The sequence below is a fragment of the Crocuta crocuta genome, unplaced genomic scaffold, assembly GCF_008692635.1.
Source record: "Crocuta crocuta isolate KB4526 unplaced genomic scaffold, BGI_CrCroc_1.0 scaffold129, whole genome shotgun sequence".
Classification (NCBI taxonomy): Eukaryota; Metazoa; Chordata; class Mammalia; order Carnivora; family Hyaenidae; genus Crocuta; species Crocuta crocuta.
Window position 1 is genome coordinate 5,625,448 of NW_027551571.1, and position 8,624 is coordinate 5,634,071.

Below are 8,624 nucleotides of genomic sequence, written 5' to 3' on the forward strand. Positions count from 1 at the left end.
CCCCCCCCCCATTATTTATTGAGAGAGAGAAAGAGAGAGAGAGTAGTAGGAGTCAAGGGCCATCCAAGATTACTCCAAGGTATCTTCTTCTACTTTATTTTCTCTGTATTGACCCCTCACATGTCTTCTTGTGTGAGGAAGGGAGACTTATGATTCTATAAAACTGATTTTTAAATAATCCTCTGTACTGACTCACAAATATTTCAAAATTATGGCCTATGTCAATGGCAAAGTCCATCCCCACATCATTACTGTGGGATATACAAGATAATTTGGGGACAGATTTGATCATTGTGCACTTTTTAAAATTAAAGTTTATTTACTTATTTTGAAAGTGAGAGAAAGCACGAATTGGGGAGGGGCAAAGAGAAAGGGAGAGAGAGAGAATCCCAAGCAGGCTCCCCACCGTCAGCACAGAGCCTGACGCAGAGCTCAGACCCATGAACCATGAGATCATGACCAGAGCCAAAGTCGGACGATTAACCGACTGAGCCACCCAGGCGCCCCATCATTGCATGCTTTGATCGGTTTTATAAAAGAAATAGTTTACGGCAGTAGTTTATGGTCATTAAATGTGCAATGGCAATTCAGAACAATAATTCCAGCCCAGTCCTGCCCATTCATCAGCTGTGTGGCCTGGGAAAGTCACTTAACCTCTCTGCATTTCTGTATCCTCTTGAGTAAAATGGTTGTTGATTAGAAGAGCTGATTTATACAAAGCACAAGAGTGTGTGACCCACAGTAAGGGGCTCACTTCGTGCTGGGTACTGCTGTTGTGGTGACGAGGATGATGATGACAGTGCTCGACATCCACACCTTGAAGGGATTCTCCTCTAGCCCTGAAACCCCGAGCTTTGCAGTCCTTCTTGGGAGGGAGATGAAGTTGTCGATTCCTTGTCGTTCTGAAGAAGAAAGAGGTCACCCTCTCCTTGCTGGGTCTCCCACCCTCCTGGAAGACTCAGCCTTAGCTTCCTGCAGAAAAGAATGTTGCAAACGATGGTTTGCCGGCCTCATTCTCCCCCCTTCTCGTTTCTTCCCCAGCTTGCTCTGGTCCCAAATCACGGTCTCTTCCTTAGCAGCAGAGACGTTTCCCTTCCTCCGCCATGATGTCGGCATGTCCTGGGGGGCTGGGAGCACAGGAGAGAAAGGATGAGTCCCTCTGCTCTTCTCCCTCTCTCGCACCACAGCCGACTCTCCCCCTGCAGCTTTCTGCACCCTCTCCCTCCGAGCCTGCACATCAGCCTCTCCGCCCTCCTTACCGCTTGGAGCTCCCCTTTGGGTGCCCTTTTTAAAGGCGTGTTCTGGGCAGAGGATTTCATCAGGACACTTAGGTAATGGAGCTTTTCCTGCGTGACAACCTCAAGTGGGCCGATGGTGCGTGAATAGGTGCAGGGCAGCTTCTGGAACACGCTGTGGGCCGGTGCTTGCGGAGACGCTGGCAGGTGCTGGGCGTCGGACCTGGGCTGGAGGCATCTCGGAAATTCACCCAAACAGGAAGTGGCGCCAGCCTCCTCCGTTCCCGCAGGACCAGGCTCTGTCCGCTCAAGGGAGAATGTGTGCATTCTGCTTCTTCGTGGTGGATAGTTTTCTTTTTTTGTTTGTTTATTTAAAAAAATGTTTTAATGTTTCTTTTTGAGAGAGAGAATGAGCAGGGAAGGGCAGAGAGAGGGGGAGACACGGAATCCAAAGCAGGCTCCAGACTCTGAGCTGTCAGCACGGAGCCCGACGCGGGGCTCGAACTCGTGAACCGTGAATGACCTGAGCTGAAGTGGGATCCTCAACCAACTGAGCTGCCCAGGCGCCCCCATGGTGGATAGTTTTAAATACGTGCTTCGCAGGCAAAATCCACAGGGCTGGGCAGGTACCTAACTGATGGATAGATTAGAGAATCAAATATTTGTTGATGGAAAAAGCTTAAATTTCTTTCAAACAATTGCTCATTGGAGTCAAACATCCTAGATTCTGAAGGCACTTTGAGTGTATGGCTCTAGGTTCTATATCGCTCCATGTCATTTACTTTTCATGCCCGGACATCTTTCAGTGTCTTTGAAAAGTGATTTATTGTTCACCTTGGTATTTCCCCAGCTTGAGAGTACGGGCTGTGTTTGTCTCTCTCCCTGCACATAGTAGGCACTCAATGAATATTAATGTCAGCAATCTTTTATAGCAAAAATGATTCATTTCTAGACAATTAAACTCAGAAGAAACTTCTTCGACTTAATCCTGGACACATCTGATTCCTTGATTCAGGCTGCCTGAGGAGAAGCAGGGATGTGTCACTGGTGCCCTCCTTCCACACGCAGTAAAGGCACACCACTTCACCAGAGATATGACGCCTCTGTCTCTCTCACACACGCCCTTTGCTCCGTGATCATTTCCCTGGTTATCTGATGACAGCAAGTGTGTGTATGTGTTTCCTGGTGAAAGATTCTAGTCCTCTGACAGCTTTTAGGGAAAAGTCCAGGGGCGCCTGGCTGGCTCAGTTTGAAAGAGCAGGCAGCTTTGATCTCGGGTTATGAGTTCGAACCCCACCTTGTGTGTAGAGATTCTTTAAAAATAAATTAATTTAAAAAAAGACACTAAGGAAACAAATACGTATTTTTTTAAAAAGCTCAGGCAGGAAAATCATGACTCTCCAGGAGGTCTTTTAAGTGGAGTTTCATCATTAGCCAGAATTTTGAGAACAAAGAACTGCTCTATGGGTTAGCAAGGAAGACTATTTCCGACAAACGAAAGTTCCTTCCGGTTCTGTCTTTGTCGAGTCTAACTTGAACTCTGCTTCCCTCAGAGGAGGGCCTGCCCTGTCTGTTTCTGGAAGGAGATTTAATGGGTTGTTTCTTCTTCTTCTTCTTCTAAGGTTTTATTTTTAAGTAATCTCTGTACACAACCTGGGGCTCAAACTTACAACCCCGAGATGGAGAGTCACATGCTCTACTGACTGAGCCAGCCAAGCGCCCCTAACGAGCATGGTTCTATTCCTTGGAACTGTGAGGTCACAAACAGGTCACTGGGGGGCTAACGCCAGCCTTGTGTGCTCCCCAGGACGATGGCGTCCGTTATTAAAACGCCCGTTCCCTTGAGTAAGCAGGGGCTGCTTCCGAGCCTCACAAAGGCCACTCTGTTGCTCTGGCTCCTTCCTGGGACCCTATAGACCCTCCATGCCCTTTTCCAGCAACAAAAGAGGCGGCGCCTGCCGCAGCCTTGGAAGTGGGGTGAGGGTTCCAACTTGGCAGCCATGTTGGGGGGTTAACTATTTTAGCTATCACCCCTAGGCCGAGGGCTTGGAGCCCATGCTGATGGAGCCACGCGGATGACCCCTTCAGGAGAGGGAGTCACCTGCTGCAGGGGGTGGGGGTAACAGTAGAGGGAGGTTCAGGACTCACATGCTGGCTGGAGCAGTGTCCATGAGAAGCGGCGGCACTGCCTGCAGAGAGCTGACAGCTTGTGGCAGAAACGATCCGAGAGAGAGACCCGAGGGACGAGAGGGTGACGCCACTCCCTGCTTCCGACCCCGCTGATGGCTCTCCTTCCCACGCAGGACACGCGGGACACCTCCAGGCCTCTAGGTGTGGCCCCAGGCCCCCCACTCCTGGTCCTTGCTTCCCACTGCTTCCCGCTGGCCATCCCCCCGCACCCAGGCTCCCTCCGCCCACACCCCTGCCTGGGCCGATAATGTCTGTCTCTGGGTCCCAAGCACCTAGCTGCGTGACTGGACCGTGTGGCAGTTGGTGCACAAATGTTGGCTTCAAGGAGGAAGAGAGCTACAGGGACAAGGAAAGGGGGTGGATGGAAGGTAAGTGTCTACACCCCAGGTCCCCCAGTGCCCTGGGCACCGTGCTCCCCTTACCGATGGCGGAAGCCGGAGGAAGAAGAGACGCAGTGGGCACAGCCAAAGGCTGGAGGGTAGTCTCCGTGCTTCCTGGCAGCTGGAGGGACTCCCGGCCGGCCTCGCCCGGCCCCACCCGCCCCACAGCCTCGGCAGTGTTTGGGGGCGGGGAGAACATAACTAAATACCAGGCTCCCGCCCCGGGGGCGTATCTGGGGACCGGAGTCTCCTGGACACAGGAAAGCACAGATCCTTCAGGGGACCTGCCTCAGAAGGTAAGGAACAAGGGTGCCCGGCACATCCCCAGGCCTCTTCAGGGAAATAGGCGCCAGAGGGTCTTTGAACTGCACCCACTTTCCTGAGCGTTGTCCCAGGCTGGGGCCACAGAGGGGAACAGGGAGCCCCTGTCTTTGAGAGGCGCCCACATCTGCGGGCACAGGATAAGCCCTGTTATGGCACCGCAGCAGACGCATAGGAGGGCACATGCCCCAGATGCCACAGTAGCCCCAGGAAAGAGGAGGAGCTGAATGCCGTCTGGGAAAGGAAACCCCTGCCTAACATGGAGGAAAGGGAGGTGAGGGGGGACTTCCTGGAGGAAATGACATCTCACTGGGGTTTTAGAGAAAGCATACAGTCAGGCAGTCAGTGCAGGGTAGAAGAAAATTCTAGGCGAGGGGGAACAGCATACGCAAAGTCAGAGTCATACGTGGAAAATGAAGAGTGCTTGGGAAAGCGCACGCAGATGGCAATGTTGGAAGCTTCAGGAACAGGGCAGGGAGATGAAGAATAAGGCCGAAGACCGAGGCGGTGGTGAGAGCCGGACAGGCTGTAAACAGGGTTCGTGTTTGCAGAGAGATCTGTCAGTTACAAGCTGCGTTCATTCAGTTCGCTACCATTTATTGAGCTCTTTCTGTATGCAAGCTGTTTGTTTTCTGACCTTCTCATCAGTCCTCAGTTACCTCTGTCGCTAACTGCTGGGGACATCTGAGACACCACACAGTCTAGACCCATTTTACAGGTGAGGAAACTGAGCTCCAACTAGTTAATGTGGTAACTGAGAGCTCCCAATTGCTTCGTGGCAGAACCGAGCCTGGTATCCAGATCTCCAAATTTCCCGGCGTGGGGTCCCAGGGCCTTGTGCTTGGTGTGCAAAGCAAGGCCCTTGGAGCTAAACTGCTTCTTAGCTGTTTAGGAACGGAAATGGGCCATGAAATGATATTCAGGGCAAAGAAATCCAGACTCTCATCTGAAGTTCATTTTTTTACTTACTTACCTACTTACTTAATTTGTTTATTTATTTATTTATTTATTTAAAATACAATTTATTGTCGAGTTGGCTAACATATGGTGTGTACAGTGTGCTCTTGGCTTTGGGGGTAGATTCCCGTGGTTTATCACTTACATACAACACCCAGTGCTCATGCCAACAAGTGCTCCCCTCAGTGCCCTTCACCCATTTCCCCCTCTACCCACCATCAACCCTCAATTTGTTCTCTGTATTTAAGAGTCTCTTAAGGTTTGCTCCCCTCTCTGTTTGAAACTATTTTATTCCCCTTCCCCTCCCCCATGGTCCTCTGTTAAGTTTCTCCTGTTCCACGTATGAGTGAAAACATATGGTCTCTGTCCTTCTCTGCCTGACTTATTCACTTAGCGTAACACCCTCCAGTCCCATCCACGTTGAAATGGCCAGATTTCATTCTTTCTCATTGCCATGTAGTATTCCATTGTATATGTAAACCACATCTTCTTGATCCATTCATCGGTGGATGGACATTTGGGCTCTTTCCATAATTTGGCTGTTGTTGAAAGCGCTGCTATAAACACTGGGGTGCATGTGTCCCTGTGTGTCAGCACTCCTGTGTCCTTTGGATACTTCCCAGTAGGGCTGTTGGTGGGTCATAGCGTAGTTCTATTTCGGAAAATCAATGAATGCCATGATTTGTTGAACAGACGCACTCTGAGTTTGACAAACCACATGCTTGTAAGCGCCAAGGCCGCCTCCCAGACGCCCCTAGAGCCCACCTCGGAGGCCAGCATGTCGGTTGCTCAACGGTGACGCCAGTTTGCACAGGATCCACCTGCAGGGCGTCGATCCCTCTCCTGACTCTCCCACTGACTTCACCACCAGAGAGGGCGCTTTCAGGCGGGGCCGGCTCTTTCCCAAAGTCACCCTCAGATGCCACCCATCCCATCAGCCTCGTTTGTTGGCAGCAGCCTTGTTGGTTTGCAAAGAAAGAAATACCGGGAGATTAGAAGCTGTGCACTTCTGGCTCTTCCGGAAGGTGCCGGGCCCTGCACCCAGGTGGGGTTTGCAGAGACAGGAGTAAGGGACAGACAGTGGCTGGTGCTCAGGCAGAGGGCATGCGAACGCATTGCCTGGGTGAGTGGTCTCTGGCTGACTTCTTCATTCCATAGTTCTCCTTAGATGCTTTAATACAAGTACTCCCAGGGCACCTAGGGGGCTCAGTGGGTTAAGGGTCAGACTCTTGATTTTGGCTCAGGTCATGATCTCACAGTTTGTGAGATCAAGCTCTGCATCAGGCTCTGCACTGACAGTGTAGAGCCTGCCTGGGATTCTCCGTCCCTCTCTCTTTCTCCCTCTCACTTTCTCTCTTTCTCCCCCCTTCTCACACACACACTCTCTCAAAATAAATAATAAAATAAGATAAATAATACAAGTCCTCCCTGCAGCCTAGGATTGTGACAGCAACTTCTACCCCTGGTTCACTCCTTCCCCACCCCCACCCCATCTCAGGACCGTCTCCTGAACTGGGAGGCAGTGGGAACTCCCCTGCCTGGCTGATGTGGGAAGCTTGGAACTGGTCATGGACATGTACCTTCTGGCATCCTGGCCATGTGGGGTGGTGGCCGACACCCTGGTTTGGTGTCAGACACACAAAATGCATATCCCGTGTGTAACTTTGAGAAGGTGACCTGTCGTCTTTTCTGAACATTTTTTTTAATGTTTGTTTATTCATTTTGAGTGGAGGCAAGAGAGAGAGAGAGAGAGAGAGAGAGAATCCTAAGCAGGCTCCATGCTATCAGCACAGAGCCTGACGTGGGGCTCAAACTCACAAACTGTGAGATCAGGACCTGAGCCGAAATCAAGAATTGGACATTTAACCTACTGAGCCACCCACGCGCTCCCCGAGCCTTTAGTTTTGCAATAGGTGTAGACCAGCACCATCTGATAGGTTGACCACTAACCGCATGTGGCCGCTGAACACCTGACACGTGGCTAGTCCTACTTGAGATGTGCCGTAAGAGTGAAATACTCACTGGGTTTCCTCCTCCACCAGGTCCATCGGTGACTGGAGACACTGTGGACAGGGCTATTTCCCTCCTCCCTCGAGGCTCGGGCTGGAGGCTGACACAGCACTGGCGAGGCCTTTGTGAGATGCCCCCTCCTAGCCCATTACCCTCATGGGGACACCAGACACCTAGCAGGCCAGGCAGGTGTTGCAAGGGGGCAGGCTCTTGGCACCGGAACTCACCCCATACCTGGCGTGGCTGTGGCATGCCACAGAGAGAACATTCCATCCTCCCACACCTTCCCTGGGCCCCCCATCTTCCCTGGGCCCCGGGGCCCCGTGCTGGGGGAGCAGTGGGGTGTAGACTGTGCCGATACAATCTTCTAGCTCTAGCTCTGGCACCTCCTGCCTGGGTGACCTGAGATAGCTACTCCTTCCACACTTAAACCTGCTCATCCCTAAAATGGTCTGCCCTCTGCTGCTGAGTCATTCTCCAGGTGGTTGTTTTTTTGTTTGTTTTGCCACTAGCTGGTCCTTGGCTTGTAGATGCATCATTTCAATCCGCCTCTGTCAGGACACGGCCATCTTCTCCCTGTGCATCTTTGTCTTTGCATGGCATTCTGCTTTCTTAAAGGGACTCCAGTCCTACCAGATTAAGGGCCTTTCCTATTATTCCAGCAGAACCTCACTTTAATTACTTACATCTGCAATGACTCTATTTCCAAAGAAGGCACTGGGAGGTACTGGGTACTGGGGTACTGGGAGGGTCAGGGTTTCAATATATCCTTTTGGGGGATATAATTCAACCTGCAACACCTCAGGGGGCTGAAGTCAAGATCTCTTGCCTGCTCCCTGGTTTCGCTGCTTTCTTCTACTGGAAGCCACAGCTTACTCAACTGTCAGCTACTCTTTCTGGGTTCTGGTAATCACTTTTTTTTTTTATTTTTTTTAATGTTTTTTTAAATTTATTTCTAGGAGAGAGAGACAGCGTCAGCAGGGGAGGGTCAGAGAGAGAGGGAGTCGCAGACTCTGAAACAGTCTCCAGGCTCTGAGCTGGCAGTCAGCACAGAGCCTGACGCAGGGCTCAAACCCACGAACCACGAGATCATGATCTAAGCAAAAGTTGGATGCTTAACCGACTAAGCCACCAAGGCGCCCCCTGGTAATCACTTTTAACCTTTGCTCTGGAACGGCATCCATGTCTTGCTGATTTCCCAAACCCTTGCCCACCACTTCAGAAATAGCTCTTAATTAAACCCTCCTCCAATTTCCTAATTTGTGTATTGGTTTCCTGACAAAGTGTGTTACTATCCATTCACCTATACACTCACCCATCCACATAGCATCCATCCATGCACCTGTCTATCCACCATCCATCCACCCATCCATCCATCCCTCCATCCATCCACCCACCCCATATCCATTCATCTATCCATCTACTCTTCCATCCATCCATCCACCCACTTACCCACCCATACAGCATCCATCCATTTATCCATGCATGCACCTGTCTACCTACAGTCCATCTACCCATCTATCAACCTACC

At 51.0% G+C, this 8,624-nt stretch overlaps 2 long non-coding RNA genes across 4 annotated transcripts; one reads left to right on the forward strand and one right to left on the reverse strand.

Annotated features, from left to right (window-relative positions):
* Positions 1–34: 34 nt before the first annotated feature.
* On the reverse strand, positions 35–3,927 carry LOC144220671 (uncharacterized). Its single transcript, XR_013331818.1, has 3 exons — positions 3,848–3,927; positions 1,260–2,255; positions 35–1,127 (listed from the first exon to the last, which is right to left on the reverse strand). It is a non-coding gene; the product is annotated as an uncharacterized LOC144220671 (long non-coding RNA).
* Positions 3,024–8,328, forward strand: LOC144220672 (uncharacterized). 3 transcript variants are annotated; one of them, XR_013331819.1, is made up of 3 exons: positions 3,024–3,566; positions 3,695–3,793; positions 8,053–8,328. It is a non-coding gene; the product is annotated as an uncharacterized LOC144220672 (long non-coding RNA). The 3 variants fall into 3 exon arrangements; XR_013331820.1 differs by having other exon boundaries at positions 3,024–3,212; positions 3,539–3,793; XR_013331821.1 differs by lacking the exon at positions 8,053–8,328 and adding an exon at positions 7,126–7,270.
* Positions 8,329–8,624: the final 296 nt, after the last annotated feature.